Source organism: Rhinoderma darwinii, chromosome 5 (genome assembly GCF_050947455.1).
Source record: "Rhinoderma darwinii isolate aRhiDar2 chromosome 5, aRhiDar2.hap1, whole genome shotgun sequence".
Classification (NCBI taxonomy): Eukaryota; Metazoa; Chordata; class Amphibia; order Anura; family Rhinodermatidae; genus Rhinoderma; species Rhinoderma darwinii.
The window spans coordinates 154,372,497-154,396,144 of record NC_134691.1 but is presented as its reverse complement, the minus strand read 5'-3'; the positions used below and the strand labels follow the sequence as shown (position 1 = coordinate 154,396,144).

Genomic DNA, 23,648 nt, shown 5'->3' with positions numbered 1-23,648 from the left:
ATGATAGTTACTCATCAGGAGATGATTACTTGATAACTGAAACAGAGATTACTTCTAGAACAAATGTTCCAGAAGAACATTATACAGATGAAGTTACATTTTCTGGCTATCCAGACACCCAGCTTGTAACGGAACAATCCGTTCCTTACCCATCCCCCACAGAGTCATTTTTTGCAGCAAGAGATGTGACTACAATTACAACAAGGCTTCCATATTGGGGTCATACCACCCAAAGTGAGAATGAGGACACTTTACCAGCACCAGAACTTTCCTACCAGGATGACGGTATGTATTTTAAAACCTTTTTTTATTTTTTTACAATTGGTAAAAAAAAAAAAAACTGTACATATTTTCAGCATTTGATGTTCCCCTGCTAGCCAGTCAGTAGGGTATAACAATAGTCTTTAAGCCGATTACAGACAGCTGGTATTCGGACGCATATTGAGGTCCGTATTACAGCTGCAACAGCTAGATACCTGGACCCCATGTGGTTCTGCTGAATGGAACTGAAAACACCATAGAACCCTATGGTGATCTAAATTTTGTTCTGTAGAACTTCACAGGGTCTGTGTACAGTTCTCTGAAATTGGCCTAAGTGTGTGCTCCATTAACAGACAGCGAACTGACAATAAACAGCAGTCTGTAACTTGTTGATGAGGTCTCCTACAATTTTAAGAAGACATACACCCTTCCATCTGTCTCCCAATTTCTTGCTAATCTAACAAATTTATGTTGGCAAAAAGTAGTGGGACAGATGGAAGGGATTGTGACTGCAGGATCAGGGTTTGTTTCTAGACTGTAACCAGTCTGTCCGCTAGAGTTGCATGCCGGGGAATCTATACATGAACTGCCTGGGTCCACATTAAATAACAACAGCTTCCCAGGACATAAGCCTGTTAGCAGGCAACAAAAACAGCCAGCCACCAAATGAGTCTCAGGATCAGCAGGCGCCGTAATTTTAACTTTGGGACTGAGGGTTAGGCGTCTCCACTTCAAATCTAGATTAATTAAATCACTAAAATAGGAACATTTTAACAAGAATCTTCTCTATTTTGGGTTTCTTTTAACTACAGAAAATGCTCAAGTATGAAATATTGTTTTATATTACCAATTACAATTGATTTTTATAGAAATAAGACTAGTACTAGTACATACACAATGTTTGTTCCACTGTATTCTCTTTTTCTTATTTTAGCAACAAACTTAATTGAAGAATTTCGGGTAGGCAGTATTTCTGGAGTGAGAATTGTTACAGGATCACAAAATAATTTGAAAGCATATCAGCTTGGCTCAAGAGCACATGTTACAAGACAATCACGGTATTGTATTCTAAGCTTTTACCTGGAAATATAGTATAGACTGATAACATTTTATCTACATAGTTCAAGTCTTAATAGATGAAATGTTTGAAACAAATTCACGCTTATTGTATGTTCAAATCTACATAAAATAAAAGACAGGCTTGCTAACTTCACTTTTAGTATAGATAATATTTCTTCATTACATACTTGATCTTTAATTTTTGAGCGGTTTAAAAGTTGATTTACTGTTTGAAAGCAGAATCACACTTATGTTTCTTTTTTCCCTAGGTATGAATTAGTGATATTGGAGCAAGTTTCAATATCTTCCCAATAATAACTAATGTGTAATATCCAGAATGGATACATTGGGGCAGATTTATTAAAAACGACTTAACGATAGATAGCCTGAAGCTTGAGTTGTAAGGTCAAAGATGCATCAAATTTTTCAATAAAGCGCACAATGTTTGATAGATTTGGCACATTTTAATGCATGTTAAACCGCTTTCCCTTCTTTACACCAAGTTTTGGGCGGTACACACAAAACTGGCACACGCCAGTGATAAATCTGGTGCATTTTACGACTCAAAAAATTTACGGCCACGTTCAAGTATGCGACGTGACTTGGCAAGCTTGTCGCAAATCAATGCTTTTTCTGGCTCACGCGTTAATAATTTTGAACATCAATATATGCACAAAGAAAATAGGAGCATGAAACGCTGGAACCGAGAAGCAAAAACAATAATAGCTCTGCTCCATTAAGTGAATACATTCCATGTAAACACGGCCATATCATGCAAATTATGATTCATATTTATATATAAAACATAAATTTGCCAAAAAGGGGGACAAAATAGCTAACAAATTGAAGAAAATCATTGCGTCACGCGTATGCTACACAACGTATGTTACACTAACGCATCATATTTCATGTCTGATATTATAATGTGCTTGCACTTTTATGAAAAATGTTTAATCTGCTTAATTTTTTTTAGTAAATTCTTTTGATTGCCTTGGAAACAAAGAGTTTATTTTCACTTGACCAGCTGAACGGCATAAGTGTTTTTTGGCCGAGTGTGCATGTTTCTTTTAATAGGAAGTGGGAAGTAAACTGTTACCAGACACTTTTGGCATTGGCTTATCTCCTATGGGAACATAGGATCGGCATATTGAAATTCACCATGCTCGATGCCTTATCTGACCAAATACACATTAGATTTTCAGAAAATCCTGCACAGTTTTATCTAATGTGTATGTCTAGCTTAAGGGAATGTTTCCCTCTCTCCCTTAAGCCATTCTCCAATCCTCCTGTTTTTCTAAAATTACATACAGGAGATTAGATCTTCAGAATGTAATGTTCCATGGGACTTCACCTTAGATAGCTGTCGACTGAATGTGCATGTGTTCTCAATGGGGAGAGGGGAATAAGCCGCTGCCAGACACCTCTCCTGCGGAAATGACGGTCGGGCATGTTGAAATACATTAAGCAGCTAGTTATTCTTAGACAACGTCATCATAATTCCTCCTTAAATGTTCTGTTGTCAGACTTTCCATCTTCTGATTGGATGTATTGTTCTCACACAGGAATCCACATTGTATGATAGACAAATATTAAAAGATATTGCTATTATTAGTCAATCAGAACATGATATAATGATACCCTGCTATAGGAAAGATTTACAACTACTTGTTTCTTTTAGCATTTTGTATAATTATCTGCTTGTCTTTTCAGTAACGCAGATTAACTGGAAAAAAAAACCGCAAAAAAAAACCAGTGGTGATACAATACCTCATTCCTTGTTCTCCTCTCCATTTTTAGGCTTATTTTCCCCTCAGGAGTACCACAGGAATTTTCATTGGTCTCCACTTTTAGAATGAAGGAAAAGACACCTGAAGAGGTTTGGAATCTATGGGAGATTGAGTCAAGAAATGGGGCGGAACAATTCAGGCTGCGACTTTATGGGGAAATGAATGCTATAGATGTTTACAGTGCAGCTACATCAGGACGAGATAAGGTAACAACATTTGAGAACCTGGACACACTATTTGACGGAAATTGGCACAAACTTTCCTTGAGCGTTCGGAGAAATCAGCTTAAACTCTATGTGGATTGCAAACAAGTTGGATCCTCCCCTGTCAGTCTATATGGCGGAATCAAGACAGATGGCATCAGCACCTTGGCTCGTAGAATGAAAGATGATGCTACAGCTAATGTAAGTAAGATGTACTCATAGAAGGGTTATTTCACATAATATTTTGGGTAAGCTTGGAGGACAAGTCACACATTTGGTTGTCTGGTTTGTAGCTCTCTCCACTCCTCTTCTTAGCAGCCACCACCAGCCAGTTTATACTGCAAAATGGGGCTCAGAGGTCCCCCAATTCTTCAGTTAGAGACTATAAGACATTTATGGCATATCCTGGGGATATGCCATAGTTATAACTGTTTGCAATAACCCTTTTACTGCGATCTTAAAATGGCCTTGTTGTCTACACTTCTAGTATTGGTAATCTGTAATGGATTTTCCCGGTCAGTGCTTATTTTAGCTTCTTATCACATCTTCTTAAAGGTTTTGTTATTGGGTAGCAAACTACGCTATTCTAAATGCCAAAAACAATGGACACTGACACATTGGAAGTTAACTGATGACAACTGATTTACCAGAAAAATCTCATCAAAATCAATGTTGGTTCTAATGGAAACATTTACCTACATTATTCTGTAAGGCCACATTTCAATATGGCAGATGCGTTGTGGATTTTTGGTACGGATTGTGCACTGAAAATCCACAACAAATTACAGTAAGACACATGTAAATGGGGTTTTCACAACCACATCCACATGTAGCATAAAAATTTGAATTCAGGGCATGGTGCTGATTTTACCACAAATTTTCAACAAAATCCGTGGCAGAAAAACTCTGCCACGTCTAAATGTACCCTAAAGATGACGGCACCGAACTTACCATAGAAATATTCCATGCAGGGGCGTAACTAGGAAAGACTGGGCCCCATAGCAAACTTTTGACTGGGCCCCCCCCCCCTCTGCTGGGTATCACACAACCCCCCCCCCCTTGTAGATAGTGCCTCCCTATAGATTCCACCACACAGCGCCCCCCTATAGATAGCACCATACACAGCCCCCTGTAGATAACGCCATACAGCCCCCTCTGTAGATAACGCCATACAGACCCCCTCTGTAGATAACGCCATACAGCCCCCTCTGTAGATTACGCCATACAGCCCCCCCCCAAAAAAAAAAGCGGCCTATAGTTTGTCCTACAAAAGACATGCATCCCCTATCCACAGGATAGGGGATACATGTGTGATCGCTGGCAGCGATAAGGAGACCGAAAGTTCCCCGAAGTTCTCCATGACTAACCTCGGACTTCTGGCGTCTGCGCAGTTCAATAAAAATGAAAGGAGCGCTGGTCACGCATGACCCCGGACGAAGGCAATCGCCGAAACGCGCGTCGGGTCAGGACGTTTCATCCCTGTTTCCATCATGTCCACTGGTATGTAGTGTTATCTTTTCTGTCCTGTGTAGCAAGCATAGCTTCATTATGTTCATCATTTATGGTCATCTTCTGATTTCAAGCACTTTCTGGCACTACTTGGTGCACATTACATTGGTAACTAGTTTTAATTATTATTGATGGTATATACGTATTTTGTAATTACCACAGCTATCGGCATCTGCTTTTTACCTCTCTGCGATTTGTGCTGTTGTCATCTGATGTACCTTGATTATATCCGTGCTGTTTTCCATTAGACACGGCTCTTTATATGACTACATGCATTTACTCCTATTTTGCTATTACATAATACGTGGACACAATATCCATACCTGGCATGTTTGACTGATCAGACGTCCTTTTTTACTGTGTGACTCATCCCCTAGTTCCATTTTTATCTGTCTCATGTTTTTATTCCAATAAAGAATCATTTGTATTTTTCTCTACATTTGTGCTGTAGTCGATCATATTTTCTTGGGTTGGTTTTATGCGCACAAGCACGACCGGTGCGCAAGTCATTTCCATGGAGCTGCAGACAGACTACGGAAGTCCGAGGTTTGCCATGGAGAACTTAGGGGGGACTTTCGGTCCCCCGTTCTCCTCATCGCTGGGCGTCCCAGCGATCCCACATGTATCCCTATCCTGTGGTTAGGGGATGCATGTCTTTTGTAGGAACAACCCCTTCAGTGGCGTCTCGCTGTAGCAGCCATAGCGGCTGCTAGCGGAGCCTGCGGCCATGGGAGGGGCCGTGCCGGCGGGTGGCACGGGCCCCCTCATGCTGCAGGCCCCGTAGAAGTCGCTACGGCTGCTATAGCGGTAGTTACGCCACTGCGCATAGGTTTGTACGGCGTAAAACTACAGCTCCCAGCATGGCCGAAACAATGATAAGGATATGCTGGGAGATGCGGTTTCACAAAAAAAAATCATACCACCATCATCTCGCTGCAGATCATACAGTGACTACAATACTGATTAGAGGCAGAATAAACATTTACATTAAGTGACTCACCGGTGACGTCTCAGATTCTAGTTCTTTTCTTCTCACTCCGGTTCAGACATCTATGATGGATTTCTCCCGGCCATGACCCATTTCTGCAGTTTTCCGTTTAGATGTCTTCAGCTTCTCACTTTTAAAACATTTCTGCACCTGTAAACAAAGTTAAAATTCTCAACACCTCTAAATATAACTGTCACACACACACACACACACACCGTGCCCCCTGTAGATAGTGCCCCCTGTAGATAGTGACCTACATAGAAGCCCCTGTAGATAGTGCCCACATATGGACTCCAGAGCTGCAAGGCAATAGTGCTAACCACTGAGCCACCGTGCTGCCCTACATATAGCTTCCCCTATAGTTAGTGCTCCACGTATAGCCCACCTCTGTAGATATTGTCCCACATATAGCCCACCCCTGTAGACTGCGCACTACATATAGCCACCCTGTTGCTAGTGCCCCACAGGTAACCCACCCCTGTATATAGTGTCCCACACATAGCCCACCCCTATAGAAAGTACCCTAAAAAATAGCTCCCCTATAGATAGTGCTCTACATATAGCCCACCCCTGTATAGTGTCTCACATATACTGCCCCACATATAGACCCCACTGTAGATAGTGGCCCACATCCCCACATACAGACCTCCCCTGTAGCTAGTGCCCCACATATAGACCCCCCCCTGTATATAGTGGCCCACATATAGACCCCCCTGTATATAGTGGCCCCCACCCCCACATATAGACCCCCCTGTAGCTACTGCCCCACATATAGACCCCCCTATATATAATAGCCCACATAAAGACGACCCCCCCTGTAGATAGACCCCCCCCCACTATAGATAATGCCATTCACATTTTTATGAGGAAAAAAATATATAAAGTTGACATACTCACATTCTCCGGTTCCCACGCTGTTCACTGGCGATGCAGACATGCTCTCTTCTGAGCATGTCTGCAGGAGCTGAACGAGCGTCCTCCAATGACGCTGATTGGCGGGGCAGAATGACTTGCCCCGCCAATCAGCACCTTCCAAGCATGGAAGCGGCGCGATGATGTCATCGCGCCGCTAGCCAATCAGTGTCATTGTAAGGCACTGGATGGTCAGGCACGGAACATGCCCGGCCATTCAGTGCTAATACATGTATTTGGCTGCCGCTAGCACCGGGGCCCCCTCCGGTGCTAGCGACACCTACAGGCATGAGAGTGCCTGTGTAAGGCTCGTTGGCGCGGGCCCCACAGTAGCGGTGCTACCCCTGTAGCAGCCATAACGGCTGCTAGCGGCGCCACCGGGCATTTGGGAGGGCGTGTCGGCTGGCGGCACGGGCCCCCTCAAGCCCCGGGCCCCGTAGCAGCCGCTACTGCTTCTACCGCGGTAGTTACGCCACTGATTCCATGGTATGCAACGTTTAGCAATCTACTGTCCGGGACCAAATTATCAATTAAAATTATAATTTCTCTTTCTTACTATAGATTGACCTACAGCAACTGGATATTACAGCAGATGCGGCAAGGGCAGAGGAAGCTACATGTTGTGAGTTAACTGGAGTGGTGAGTTTATTGATTTAACTTGTGGTAATTCTAAATTTTTATCATTTATTTTTAGAAATTATTAAAATGTTATTAAAAAGCATTTTAGTAAAGACACCTAAAGACAAAATTTTATTTCCGTGTACAACATTAATCCGACTATCTAGAAATGGTTTTATTTTCTTCATAAATAGAAAGACATTTGGAGGGCCGTTGCTGGACCTGTCCTATCAACTAAGCACCGCCCACTTTAAAAAGAAAGTGCAGCGAGCCGCGGAAATGGCACAAAAGTCTAAATTTTTACGGCAAAACTGGCATGGAAAAGTTAATACATACCCCCAAGCTTGTTTTGTTTCTTTTACGTCATAAAGAAAGATGAGAGGATGAATATACCTGTAGTATATGTAATGAATATTATTTGTTTTTGTTTTGTATGAAGTGTTCAGATTTAGGGGAAAATGAAACACCAACCAGTTGCAACTGCCTCTCTGGTGAACCAGGTTTTTCGGGATTTCCTGGATCAAAAGTAAGGAGAAATCACATGATACACAAGATGTATGCATACAAAAAAGACCGTTAAAGCTAAATGTGTGCCTTTTAATTTATAGGGCGAAAAGGGAAAACAAGGACCTCCAGGTTACGTAGGAATTTATGGCAGACAAGTAAGTTGATGGAGAAATGTGAAATATGGTAAATGTACAATAGTTGCTTTTCAGAATTTTTCTAACAGTGGTGTGTACCTACCATGGGGGCAGAGTACGGAGCTGCTATGGGGAGTGGGGTCCATCACTACGTTTTCTCTGCATAGATGTACCTACACTCAAACGTTTATAATATAAATCGGATAGTTTAGGGTGGACGTAGTCAGCGGTATTGTGTATTAGGGGCAGGAAAAGACCGCAGATTGCCTATGTGCAGGAATGGTATATGGGTCTCCTACTCTCCAACAGATCTTATGTCTCTGTAGCAAATCCCTTAACAAATAAGTAAATTTCTCTGATGGTTTGCAAGTCACCAGGAATTGTAAGAAATTAAATATATTATTCCCTTTTAATCTAACCAACAGTAGGAAACAGTTTTCTTTTTAGGATGACAGTGTATTTATTTCTATGGCCTCATGCACATGACCGTGGTTTTCACGGATCCGTGCTGGGACCACGAAGCCAAACTGCAAGTAATGTTATCGCTGTGACAGACTGTCACTGTGTGGTCTCTGGGTGAAAGCTCCGTAATACAGCTGTCTCTAGACAGCTGCATCACGGAGCTAAATGCCGCCGAGGAGCGGGAGACCAGCTAACTGCAGGACGTTCTGGAAAGTTAATTGTGGACTGGACCTTTACAGTCTATAGGCGGTCCGCCCTGGTTAACTTCCATCAGGATAATGACCCTAAATATATTTCATACTGCTAAAGCTACACAGGAATGGTTAAAAGGCTGTATCCAGGATTTTAAAATTGATGGCCTATCCTTAGGATAAACCATCAATATTAGAATGGTGGGGACAGACTCTCGGCAACCCCGCCAATCAGCTGTTTTAAGGGGCCACAGCATCTTCATTGTTTACCTCGGGTTTCATTCCTGTTCATACTTTCTGTTGTTATTTTCATATAGTGGCTGTGCAAGGTATTGCAGCGCTGGGACCCTACCGATCTAGCATTTATGGCCTATCCAAAGGATAGGCCATCCATTTTTAAATCCTAGATAACCCCTTTAAGGGGAAACATTTAAATGTTTTGGAATAGCCCAGTCAAAGCCCAGAACTCAATCCAATTGAGAATCTTTGACATGACTTGTACACCAATGCAACTCATGTAACTTAAAGGAGTTGGAGCGGTTTTGACTGGAAGAATGGGCAAAAAAGTCTAAATGAGTCTAGATGTGCTAAGCTAATAGAGACATATTCTTAATAGATTTGCATCTGTAATTGCAGCAAAAGGTTGACTCTACAAAGTATTGACTGTTAGGGGGTGAATACTTATTCACATTTAAGTTCTCTGTTTTTTGTCTTTATTGTGTGTGTCACAGTAAAGAAAATACAGTATTTTGCACCTTAGGGTATGTTCACACGGCCAAATTTCAGACGTATACGAGGCGTATTATGCCTCGTTTTACGTCTGAAAATAGGGCTGCAATACGTCGGCAAACATCTGGCCATTCATTTGAATGGGTTTGCCGACGTACTGTGCAGACGACCTGTTATTTACGCGTCGTCGTTTGACAGCTGTCAAATGACGACGCGTAAAAATACAGCCTCGTCAAAAGAAGTGCAGGACACTTCTTTCAGACGTTTTTGGAGCTGTTTTCTCATAGACTTCAATGAAAACAGCTCCAAAAACGAGTTGGTAAAAAAATGAGTTGGTAAAAATGCGAGTTGGTAAAAAACGTCTGAAAAGCAGGGTCTGTTTTCCCTTGAAAACAGCTCTGGATTTTCAGACGTTTTGGTTGACTACGTGTGAACATACCCTTAAAGTTGCAGCTGTATGTTGTATAACTCAAATAGTACAAACCCCCTTAAAATCAATTTTAATTTAACCCGTTAGTGACCGCCCATAGGTGTTTTTACGGTGGCCACTAACGGGTTTTATTCCGATGCAGTATCCTTTTTACAGCGCTGCATTGGAATAAACAAACACCGCCGGGAGCAGGTAAAACTCCCTGCTCTCAGCTACTGGAGTAGCTGAGGGCTGGGAGCAGACCTGTTCGAGCGGCTGGGATCGATATCAGTACCGATTGTTTAACCCCTCAGATGCGGTGCTCAATAGCAAGCACTGCATCTGAGTGGTTTTAGAGGGAGGGGGCTCCCTCTCGCACCCCGCGATGCGATCGCAGGGTACCGGTGGCTTCTATGGCAGCCGGGGGCCTAACAAAGGCCCCCAGGTCTGCCTTTAGTTGATGCCATGCCAGAGGCCGTATTATATTGACAGGCCGTAAAACACTGCACCACAGAAGTATTGCAGTGTATTATAAGGGTATGTTCACACGGCGGGGGTCCGTAACGGCTGAAATTACGGGGATGTTTCAGCCTGAAAACATCCCCGTAATTTCAGCCGTAACGGCATGTGCAGGCGCTTGAACGCCGCGTCAATTACGGCCGTAATTAGCGCTGCTATTCATTGGAGTCAATGAATAGCGGCTCCAATTACGGCCAAAGAAGTGACAGGTCACTTCTTTGACGCGGGCGTCTATTTGCGCGCCGTCATTTGACAGCGGCGCGTAAATATACGCCTCGTGTGAACAGACAAACGTCTGCCCATTGCTTTCAATGGGCAGATGTTTGTCAGCGCTATTGAGGCGCTATTTTCAGACGTAATTCGGGGCAAAAACGCCCGAATTACGTCCGTAAATAGGCCGTGTGAACATACCCTAAAAGTGATCAGACGATCACATAGTGAAGTCCCCTAGTGGGTTTAAAAAAAAAAAGTTTAATAAAGTTTATAATAAATAAATACAATTCCCAAGTAAAAAATAGTTAAAACCCACTTTTTTCCCCTTACAAATTGCTTTATTAGAAAAAACAAAAAAAGTAAAAAAAATACACATATTTGATATTGCCGCGCCGGTAACCACCCCAACTATAAAGCTATTACATTATTTAACCCACACAGTGAACGCTGTAAAACATAAAATAAAAAATAATGCCAGAATTACTGTTTTCTCTTCATCCTGCCATCAAACAAATTTGATAAAAAGTGATCAAAAAGTCGCATGTACGCCAAAATAGAACCAATAAAAACTACAAGTTGTCCCAAAAAAAAAGCCCTTTAAACAGCTGCATCGGCAGAAAAATAAAAAAGTTATGGCTCCTAAAATATGGAGACAAAAACAAATAATTTTGAAAAAAAATGTTTTTTTATTGTGTAAAAGTAGTAAAACATAAGAAAACTTTATAAATTTGGTATCACCTCAATCGTAACGACCCACTGAATAAAGTTGTTCTGTTATTTATACCATACGGTAAACAGTGTAAATTTAGGACTCAAAAAAGTGTGGCAAAATTGCTGTTTTTTTTTCTATTCTCCCCAAAAAAAGTATATAAAAGTTAATCAATAAATAATATGTACCCCAAAATGGTGCTATTCAAAAATACAACTTGTCCCGCAAAAAACAAGACCCTATACAGCTATGTCAATGCAAAAATAAAAAAAAGTTATAGCTCTTTGAATGCGACGATGGAAAAACGTAAAAAATAGCTTGGTCATTAAGGTCTAAAATAGGCTGGTCATTAAGGGGTTAAGGTGGTAATGCAACAAAACAGGGAAAGAAACAAAGGGGAGTGAATACTTTTGCAATGTACTGTAATATGGTACTAGGTCGGCTGTGTGAATGCAAGTGTTAGCAGGACAGGTTAGTGCAGGTGTAAGAAATAGTGCACGCAGTTCAGTAAAGTTGGTCATCAGGCATCATTTTTTACAGGAGCCAAGATTGATCGTACGGATGAGTAATTATCCCGTTTTGGGGCATTAATAATGGGTTTGTTAAGTTTCTGTTTTCTACTGGATAGAATACCACAGCATGCTACATTATTCTGACTGTCTAATAGAAACGGAGACCTGAGCCTAGGGGCTTATGCACACGGTGTATTACCTCTCCATTTTCTATGAAGCCGTCATAGGGCTTCTCTAGAGGTGCATGAGCTTCTACTGTACCCTCATACACAGGCATACAACGTTTTTTCTGTCAGATTCCAACTAACTCAAATTGTGGCATTCTTCATTTGCTTCTGTTTGTACAGAGGTATTCTAGAAGCATTGAAGCCTCCGTACTAATGAGTCGTACAAGCTCAGTGCACTGCTGTACAGGCTTCGTGCAAAATGCTCTGTCGTGAGCATGAGCTCGAAGTCTAATATTCTTTATAACGAATATTACAGTCTGACGCAATGTGGTGAAAATATGTCTAGTGTTTTAGTAATGTGTTTCTGTGTTAAGCTTATAGGCTGGTTATGGATCCTAACTTACTTTAGAACACTCTAGGCCTATCTATAAAAACTTGAGCAGACAAGAACTAGAGTTGTTGCCAATAGCAACCAATCCGATCGCAGCTTTCATTTTCAGACCTCCTTTAAGGCTGGGTTCACACGACCTATTTTCAGACGTAAACGAGGCATATTATGCCTCGTTTTACGTCTGAAAATAGGGCTACAATACGTCGGCAAACATCTGCCCATTCATTTGAATGGGTTTGCCGACGTACTGTGCAGACGACCTGTAATTTACGCGTCGTCGTTTGACAGCTGTCAAACGACGATGGTAAATTGACTGCCTCGGCAAAGAAGTGCAGGGCACTTATATACATTACATGCAGGGCACTTATATACATTATATGCAGGGCACTTCTTTGCAATGTAATTTGAGCTGTTCTTCATTGAACTCAATGAAGAGCAGCTCAAGATATACGAGCGTCACAGACGCCTCGTATATTACGAGGAGGAGCATTTACGGCTGAAACGAAGCAGCTGTTTTCTCCTGAAAACAGGCTGTCATTTCAGCCGTAAATGCCTGCTATCGTGTGAACATACCCTAAGAAAGAAGAAAATGAAGTCTAATTGGTTGTAATGAGCAACAACTCCAGTTCTGGTCTGCACTGGTTTTCATACATGAAGTTCTCTAAACTCTATTGGGTGACACTATATGAGTACTATGAGTAACTCATCTATAAGGGAACCTGTCACTAAATTTTAGGACCCTAAACCACCAGCATGTCCTTATACTGATGGGCTTTAACATCCTCAACATGCTTCTCTCAAAACTTTCAGTTTTAGAATTTTGTCTAAAAAGAAGTTATAATAAAGTGTGCGTTGTATATAAATTACCAGAGAACAGTCTTGGGATGAGTCCAACGGCATCCTGCACATTCTCAGTGCTCAGATGGAGCCAAGGCCAGAACCTCGACTCATGACTCTTCTCTGGTCATTTACACTCACCACACGCTGTATTATAACGTCACTTTGAGAGGAGCATATTTAGAATGCTAAACCCCAGCAGCCCTAATATCTACTGGTCGATTCCCTTTAAGAGCCTCGTAGTAGACCTCATCATATCTACTGTATTCAATTCTTTAAGCTTCCATGCATATTTGGCTTTATCAATATATACTCACTTATACTAAATGTTATTACTGCATCTTTTAGATTTTTTTTTTCAAACTGATGTTGCCCCCATGATGTGTTTTGGCACTGATCACAAAATGTGAGCCGCAGTGTTTGCCAAAAGAATTCCCAGAGGCATTGGCACCAAGGATTTACAGATCGCTAATTTGAAAGAAATATGTAATACCATTGTCATATGTAGTCAGAAAGATATTTTATTACATATTTGTATTTCATTAATAGGGATTTAAAGGATCTAGAGGAGCACAAGGAAGAAGAGGTGATACTGGACCCAGGGTATGTATTTCAAGCCCAGTATATAATCTTGGTGCACATTCCTAGCTGAGCTTTCACACTTTTTAAGTTCTGACAATGATCATGTTACTATTTTTTTGCTAATCATTTATAAATGCAATGTATGCATTTAATAATTTGGTCATAATCTCTGGTATAGCTAGAGCTGCAGACGCATGCACACAAATGATTCGAGCATAGACTCACCTCTTGTAACGATCACCGATCGATGAGAAAGCACGTCGATCAGTGTGCGTTTTACTCCATTCACATTGAGCAATGGTCAGAATGTATGGGGATGACCAATCGTTCCTCCTCATACAGTTTCCATCTTGTTGGCAGCACATCACCTGTTTACTCGGGGAGATGTGCTGCCAAGTGACCATTTTTTTGGCCACATAAAAGATGCAATCAGCCAACGAACAAGAGTTTGCCCATTCCTCGGCTGATTGCTGCCCTGTTTACACAAGACAATGATTTGTATGAGCGCTCGTTCTCCCGATTATTGGCCAATGTAAAAGGGCCTTATGTTTCTAAGGCCCACACTAGGGGCCTTATCTATATGGAGTTGGATGTGGCTCTCTTTCACCTGAACAGCAGATACATACAGATTAGTCCCCAGGTAGTGAAAGCCCCTATTTGTGGCAACACGCAGCCAAGATTTTGATTTGGCTGTTTGTCTGAGAACAAAGGTACACCATAGCAAATCAAATATATTAGTAAACTTCTCCAAATCATTTTGGCTGCTTTTTGTGGCTAATTTTTACTTTTTTATACTTTAAGACCATGATCAAGTCATAAAGTCTAACTCTATTACTTCTGTAATAAAATATAATATATCAATATAGTTTTCATTATAGATCCTTAATGACCTATCAGCTCTCCTAACATGTCTTGTTCAGTAAAAACTTGTATTCCCCATGAAATAACAATGCTGGAGCACCTTGTCTTAGAACTTTGCTGTGTACCATTGCTCTATTATTCCTCCTGGAAATGTATGAATAGATTGAAAACTGGTTGTTACCATTCCCCTTGTCAATAGGGTGTCTCCCCTATATAGTCAGACACTATATAAACAGTGTTTATAGTGTTTCTTGTACGGACACACCCTATTGACATGGGAAATCGTAACACCCAGTTGAAAATCTATTCATACATTTCCAGGAGGAAAGAGAGAGGAATAGCACAATAGGAAAATATGCTCCATAATTATTATTTCCTGGTGAATAGCAGGATTTACTAAACCAGACATATCAGGACAGCTGTCAGGTCCTCTTTAAGTTAAAAAGTGCAACTAACTAATTACAAATATTAAACTACAAATGGCTTAGTATTATTGGATATGTCTATTGTACTAAACAGACTTCTGTTTGCATTTTTAAACAGGGCGACCCAGGTTCAGATGGTTCTGAAGGCCCCTCTGGGTTTACAGGGGACATTGTAAGTTCTCAGTTTCTACTTACTGAACATTATTGTATATATCTTATTTAAAGTTATATTTAATTCAAATAAAATATCTGGACTTTCCTTCCATCATTGTGCTGTTGACTGTTTTATCTATTTATTATGCAGATTTCTAATGTAGTAAGCTGAGTACACACAATTTGTCCTAGTATTTTCAGGTATCAACTCTATTGCAAACTGCACCAAATATTTGTATGAAGAGATTTGGATCGTGATTATGGTTAGGGTTAAAGGGCCATACACGTAACATAGCTGTTGGCCGATGGTGGCTCGTTCGGCCACCAGCTATTCCTCCCGACTTCACCATAAACATGTACGTTTGGCTCAGCCAAGTATGTCTTTTTTTTGCTTTGGAAAGAGAGGGGTCTGGCAGTGGCTAATCTTCCGTGGGAACAAGATCCAACATGCCTGAACCTTCTTTCCCCTGACATCTGTCATTGGGGGAGAGTCAGGAGACCCTGATACACATTAGATAATGAGCCGATACGCCGAAATGGGAACCTCAGCAGATATGCAACTACACAACTTCTTACATTCACCAAATGGTAGGAAAAGCTATGCAAAATTGTGATATAGTTGTGTCATGCAATTCAAAATGCCCATCTTGAAAAACTAAGGGCCTGTTCACATCAGCGTTGGTTTCCGTTGAGGGGTTCCATCGGACCTTTCCATCGGAGAAACTCCTCAACGGAAAGGCAAACGGAAGCCATAGATTCCGTTTGCATTACTATTGATTTCAATGGTAATGCTTCCGTTGCTTATGGTTTCTGTTTTTGGTTTCCGTCAACTGCGCTATTGATTCAGTCAAAAAAACGGAAACCTTACACAACGGTGACAAACGGAAACCATTAGCAATGGAAGCATTACCATTGAAATCAATGGTAATGCAAACGGAATCTATGGTTTTCTTTTGCCTTTCCGTTGAGGGGTTCCTCCGATCGAAAGGTCAGACAGAACCCCTCAATGTAAACCAACGCTGTGAACACAGCCTAAGTGAAAAAGTAAGTGTTCCATTGTCAGTTAATCCAAGAATGTGAGGCATTATCATATTTTTGACTAATACTTTGTATAATAACTAAACACTTTATTAGTCAATAATATCTAATTCAACCAAATAAAGTGTACACAAATATATTTAAAAACAATAATCAGGTACACGTTAGGTTTTGGCAGAGTTTTTAAAATGTCACTTCAAAAAAGTAAGTAAAGATAAAATAATCCAAAAAGATTGTGTCACTATGTCAATCTGTCATGGGTTTACCAGTCAGGGGTATAGAGCAAAGTGGGCCTGTAGGGAAATTCAAAATGGGGCATCCTACCGGTGATGGTTCCTGTCATCACAACTTTCCTTCCAGCTAAAAGAGGCCGGAGACCTGTTTCTCCATTTTTAGCTAATTCTCCCTCACTTGATTGTATAAAGTTGTTGTGATTTTAGAGACTGTGGCATAGGGGCATAATTTGGCCCCCTCCTTTCATTGTGACTCTATATGGTATTTATGCTATCAATGGTATGCAATAATATCCACAATTATGTAGACTCATGTTTCTTTTATTTTATTTTTTTATGTTGTAGGGTTTTGTTGGTGTTCCTGGAGAAAAGGGTATACAAGGCATACTAGGAAAAAAGGTAAAAAAAAAAACCTTACCCAATTATAAAGTTGCAAAGGCAATTAGGTTGAAAAGGACAATGATCCAAGTAGTTGCACTTCTTGGGATTTGGGAATAGGTTTATCTTCTAATGTAATTACACAATTTTTCTGTTGTAATTGCATTAAAAAAAACTTCAGAATGCTTTATTTAGTGCCACCAAGACAAACAATGAACAAACTACATTTTGTAAAAGCTTTTTTTTGTTACAGAAAATTGTCAATAGACAATGCCCGTTAAAAACCTTATAATCACCAGCAGCACATGCCAAAATCGTCAACAGGCTTGCCACTGCTGGAGGAAAGGACATTTGCTCCTCTGAAGCTACTGTACTCGAGAGCAGTTATGCCAGCATTATAGAACATAATTGAGCATGAAATTGCCTTAGAGTGAATCTGTCACCAGCATTTCACCTATTAAGCCAGCAATACCTTGTGGTTGTAGGTGAAAAATCATTTCTATATAACCTAGAATAGTCTTTTAAGTAGGCTCTGTACCTTTAGGCCCCATGCACACGGCCATGCCCGTAAGGGTGCGGCCCCCTCCGACAGCTTATTGCCCCCCCCCCCGCAACGAGATCGGGTGGTGACGATGGTTGTCATGGTAGCCCAGGGGCCTAATGAAGGCCCCCAGGGCTGCCTTCACTCTGCCTCTGCTAAGCCTGTAAAAATTATGATATAATAAAGTGTGTGGAAAAAAGTTTTTAGTAGTGAAATAAAATTAAAAAAAATGTAAAAGTTCAAAAAACCCCAATTTTCCCCCTAAAGTAATGTCAAAAATAAAAACGTCAACAAAGTTGGTATTGCTGCGTCCGTAAAAGTCTGAACTATTACAATATAGTGTTATTTAAAACGCACACAGTGAATGCCGTAAAAAAGAAAAATGTAATACGCCAAAATCGCTGTTTTTTGGTCAACTTCGCTCTAAAAAATTTTTGGATAAAAAGTGATCAAAAAGATCTTCGTACCAAAAAATGGTACCGATAAAAACTACAGCTCGTGAAACTGTATGTTGATTTCATGATGTCGTTTATCACGCCTTCACATAAAAGGGGACATTGGCTATTGACCACACAAGTCAGAAACCATCATTCAGAACCCACTAACAGGAAAAGGAGTATTCAAAACAAAAATAGAACAAAGTAAAAAGGGAGTGCAAAGAGTAAACCAAAACGCGTATTTCCTTAAGAATACCACGTTTTTTCATCAAGGAAGTGTCTTGTATGTTCTCACCTCTTGAGGATAAAATTATAATTTAGCCTACTACATACAATTTAACTTCCCAATTTAGTATACTAGTGTATAATTAAAAAAAATATATGAACTATAGCCACATAACTACAGAATATATGGATGAAGTAGATGAAAAACTGCAAGATTAATCACAGTGGAAGTGAAAAGTGGAGGAATTAATGGCAGTAACCAATTAGATTCCAGTTCTCACTTTTTAGAAGCCCTTTTTAAAAAATGAAAGCAGTAACGGGATTGGTTGCTATAGGCAAGTCCCACGCTTTGTTTTCTTGCACGTGTTTTAACAAATCCACTAATACAGAGGTCCCTCAGGTTACAATGGCCTCAGGATACAATATTTTCCACATACAATGGTCTTTCATGGGCCATTGTAACTAGAAACCACAATCAACATACGATGCCACAGACACGGTCAATTGGAGCGATTGACATAGAGGGCTGACTAGACTAATGTCTTTTCGTTTTTACAGGGTGGACCAGGGCTTACAGGACCACAAGGAGAATATGGTGAGAAAGGACAACAGGTAAGTTAAAATTTAGATGTTGTGGTCATTGAGGTTAGGGTAAATGAATGTGCCACTCTCAATCTTGTCTGCGTAACAGCCGTTAAGAATCAGAATTTTTTTCCTCTAATATTTTATTTAAAAAAAAAATAAAGGAAGTTATTAACATGACATCTCTATACCCTGTAAAGTTTCACAAATAACAAAATTTATAATAGAAGTGTGCTTACAACCACACTCAAAAAGGGGTCCCAACTGAACAACACTTCCTCAGAATGAAGCCATCTGGCTGCTGTAACCCCCAGTGATCAGCTGGGGTAAGCGCCACGTAATACATGGTCATGCTGAGTCTGTCAGAGCGTTAGCCACTTTGTGCAAATGCTCTCCACTGCCCTTATTACAGGAAAATAACCCCTTTAACCTGAAATAGAAATGTAAAAGAGAACAGACCAGGTATGCCAGTCTGGAATACTAATGCTCCTAATAATACTCATCAAGAAAACGTTAATATGTTGCACAGAGTGGGACTAGATGGCCTTATCCACTTTTTCCAAAACAAATGAAAATAGTTGTAGGTTTTGAGAAAAGTGGCAGGGCACTTAATATATATCACACTCGTATTAAATGCTACCTGTTTCAATCCAGTTACACCAGAAAGCTGGTGTTGTTTGATTGATAAATCTTCCTAGTGTGTTTTTTGTTGAAACTTTATTATATGCTTTATATTGTTGCTTTTATAGCATGTAGAGAGAGACACTTTAGTGACCCCATAATCTCAAGTACATGCAGATGTTGACCTCGTTGGACATTTTTTGCCTGTTTTTGTTTTTTTTTTGCTTCATTTTAATGTATATTTTGTTGGGTATCACTTCTAGTTTGATTTAGTTTGTCTACAGTTTTTCACTCAGCTTAAAAAATTACTACTAATTATTTATATACTTGATGAACTCTTTGTTCCAGGGGGGCATTGGCAAGATCGGTAGTAATGGTATAGATGGACCTGCTGGTGAAAAGGTAAGTTGATGTATTCTTTCAAATGTTGGCAATATATTCTGTTTTATAAAGATTACAGGTGAAACCTGTAATACATATGGGATATACAATTTCATTCTAAAACCTAGGGAGCAAATATTGAAATCCCAGTATAAGTTCACAAATGCTTGACATCAATAGAAGCCAGGGTATACTATGTGGATTAAACTGGTCAAATTGAAATCCATCTTCAGGATCTCAACTATATATTTCTTACTCAGTTTAATATCCATTTATTATGTACAGCACTATAAATGGCACAGCTGCTTTATATGGTAGCAACCAAAAAGTCTATGGAGGAAGTTCAAATGGGCACATAGTGGCAGTGATGATATAAGAACAATAAAATGCATGTGTACCTTTATGTGTCCTGACAATTTATTAAGCCATGTTATAGGATAGCACTAGAAAGGGTCCGTGAGCTGAAACCCAGCAATCACTACAATAAAGGGGATCTTGTATGCCCCTCCAGCTCAACATGGAGAATTGCCATGTTTCAAGATTATTTTGAAGTACTCCCAATGAAATCAATAGGACTGTAACCCATACTTATCTTCTTCTCAGCCCGACCAATGTAATCTTCTGGCATGTCTCAGTGACATGTCAGAAATTGCTTGGAGGTGCACATATTCCTTAAAGGACTGGTTCTTCAGTATTTTTGTTTTCAAGGAAATGTTAAAAATACAGAGTGTGGAAAACACTTGGCATCCGCTATGACTAATAATGCCAATCTGCTCACTAATATGCACAAAATATACCGTATAATAATACTTGGAAATTATAACATGGAGTTAATTGTTGCAGGGATCTCGAGGGCCAACAGGAAAGCAAGGACCTGAGGGACCAAAAGGACAGAAGGTGGGTTTTCCATTTCTCTTAGTTTGGAAAAGTTCTTGTTTAAAGGATAAAGAGAATAATATTAATGCAATTGAGATATATAATTGTAAACAGTTAGTCTTGGAATATGCAAAGTTTAAATTGTTCAGTTTCCAAAGATCTTGGCAAAATAGGATAAGTAAAGTGGTAGCCAGATATAAATCCACATTTCCAAGACTACACAGACATGGCTTTCAAATATATTATTTTTGAGGGAAATTTCCAGGTACAGTCCGTCAGCAGCATAAAAGCTCTTTCTTCAGCCCTATGTGAAATGAAATTTGCAACACAAACAAGCGTGAGCTGGCCAATAATGATAACCTTGCTTGAGGACCTACTCAAAATTCAGAATAAAACAATATTTTGTAAATTATAATATGGATTTTATATTAATTAGTAACATAGTATTCTGCATTACTAGATGTATGGTTGGTCATATGATATTTCTGCCCAGAGAAGATTTTAATTGCTTAAAGGGAATGTATTATCTTTTTTTATTATCTTAAAATATATACAGTATATCTATCTATCTATCTATCTATCTATCTATCTATCTATCTATCTATCTATCTATCTATCTATCTATCTATCTATCTATCTATCTATCTATCTATCTATCTATCTAGTGAACGAAATAAGTATTTGATCCCTTGCTGATTTTGTAAGTTTGCCCACTGTCAAAGACTTGAACAGTCTAGAATTTTTAGGCTAGGTTAATTTTACCAGTGAGAGATAGATTATATAAAAAAACAAAAAACTGAAAATCACATTGTCAAAATTATATATATTGATTTGCAATGTGCACAGAGAAATAAGTATTTGATCCCTTTGGCAAACAAGACTTAATATTTGGTGGCAAAACCCTTGTTGGCAAGCACAGCAGTCATACGTTTTTTTGTAGTTGATGATGAGGTTTGCACACATGTTAGATGGGATTTTGGCCCACTCCTCTTTGCAGATCATCTGTAAATCATTAAGATTTCGAGGCTGTCGCTAGGCAACTCGGATCTTCAGCTCCCTCCATAAGTTTTTGATGGGATTAAGGTCTGGAGACTGGCTAGGCCACTCCATGACCTTAATGTGCTTCTTTTTGAGCCACTCCTTTGTTGCCTTGGCTGTATGTTTCGGGTAGTTGTCGTGCTGGAAGACCCAGCCATGAGCCATTTTTAATGTTCTGGTGGAGGGAAGGAGGTTGTCAATCAGGATTTGACGGTACATGGCTCCATCCATTCTCCCATTGATGCGGTGAAGTAGTCCTGTGCCCTTAGCAGAGAAACACATAAAGTTTCCACCTCCATGCTTGACAGTGGGGACAGTGTTCTTTGGGTCATAGGCAGCATTTCTCTTCCTCCAAACACGGCGAGTTGAGTTAATGCCAAAGAGCTAAATTTTAGTCTCATCTGACCACAGCACCTTCTCCCAATCACTCTCACAATCATCCAGATATTCATTTGCAAACTTCAGATGGGCCTCTACATGTGCCTTCTTGAGCAGGGGGACCTTGCGGGCACTGCAGGATTTTAATCCATTATGGCGTAATGTGTTACCAATGGTTTTCTTGGTGACTGTGGTCCCAGCTGTCTTGAGATCATTAACAAGTTCCCCCCGTGTAGTTTTCGGCTGAGCTCTCACCTTCCTCAGGATCAAGGATACCCCACGAGGTGAGATTTTGCATGGAGCCCCAGATCAATGTCGATTGACAGTCATTTTGTATGTCTTCCATTTTCTTACTATTGCACCAACAGTTGTCTCCTTCTCACCCAGCGTCTTACTTATGGTTTTGTAGCCCATTCCAGCCTTGTGCAGGTCTATGATCTTGTCCCTGACATCCTTAGAAAGCTCTTTGGTCTTGCCCATGTTGTAGAGGTTAGAGTCAGACTGATTAATTGAGTCTGTGGACAAGAGTCTTTTATACAGGTGACCATTTAAGACAGCTGTCTTTAATGCAGGCACCAAGTTGATTTGGAGCGTGTAACTGGTCTGGAGGAGGCTGAACTCTTAAATGTTGGTAGGGGATCAAATACTTATTTCTCTGTGCACAATGCAAATAAATATATATAATTTTGACTATGTGATTTTACTTTTTTTAAAATATAATCTATCTCTCACTGGTAAAATTAACCTAGCCTAAAAATTCTAGACTGTTCATGACTTTAACAGTGGACAAACTTACAAAATCAGCAAGGGATCAAATACTTATTTCCTTCACTGTATATACTGAAACATACTCTAATCTGTAATTATTTTTAGATTGTATATATCTTTTATTCTGTTTTCTTTACCTGGTTATTGTAAAGGTGCTGCAACAGCAGCTTCAGAGGTTTTTAGCAAGCAACTGGCCATAATAGCGTTGTAGGAAGCGTTACGGTCGGCAAAAATTACACCAAATGAATCAGACTGGTGCGGAGCAGGCTACAAGACAATCTTCTTATTCTTATGCTCCCTCATGGCCACATACATATACACTACTATTTTACATCTAAAAATGGTTCTCCTCTTAGCCACACCCCTTTTTCTGGACTAAAATTTGAATAAATTTATTATTGACCTCTTATTAATTGTTATATAAATCTTCGTTTTACAGCCATGAGATATATTAAATAAGACACTATTAGGCCAATTTCATAGAAATGTATTATACTGTATTTTGGACTTCTATATAGAGAAATATATATGCAACATGGGTTCTCAACCTGTGGTACATGTACTCCGAGGGGTACATGTCATGTCTTCAAGGGGTACATGCTCTGTTTTTATTATGCAGCACAGTGTGTCACCATAGTTTTAGGGATACTTTGATATATTTTTTTAGGCGGTACTTAACTTAGAAATTTTGTGAAACATTGCCTAAGAATGATATATTTCTGTTACAGAACCTTCTGTTTTGATGACTATTATTCAGCTCTGCATTGGACTTGTAAATAAATTTAATTTAGCAGACCTTCACTATGTATAAGTAATATGCAATTATGTGTAAGCAATCGTTTTCCATTTGTAAATTTAATGTCATAGTCACCGTAATATACACATTCAGTATAAATGAAGAAGAGTAATAATCCATATGCTCATTCTACCATGACAGGGGGGTGCAGGTGCTCCTGGGTTTTTAGGAAGCCGTGGAGAGCTAGGATATCTGGTAACTACAACTTTTGATTGTTT

At 39.9% G+C, this 23,648-nt stretch overlaps 1 long non-coding RNA gene across 1 annotated transcript; it reads left to right on the top strand.

Annotated features, from left to right (window-relative positions):
* Positions 1-15,102: 15,102 nt before the first annotated feature.
* Positions 15,103-19,595, top strand: LOC142652768 (uncharacterized). The gene is made up of 4 exons (XR_012847922.1): positions 15,103-15,157; positions 16,755-16,808; positions 18,549-18,602; positions 19,542-19,595. It is a non-coding gene; the product is annotated as an uncharacterized LOC142652768 (long non-coding RNA).
* The last annotated feature ends 4,053 nt before the right edge of the window (positions 19,596-23,648 follow it).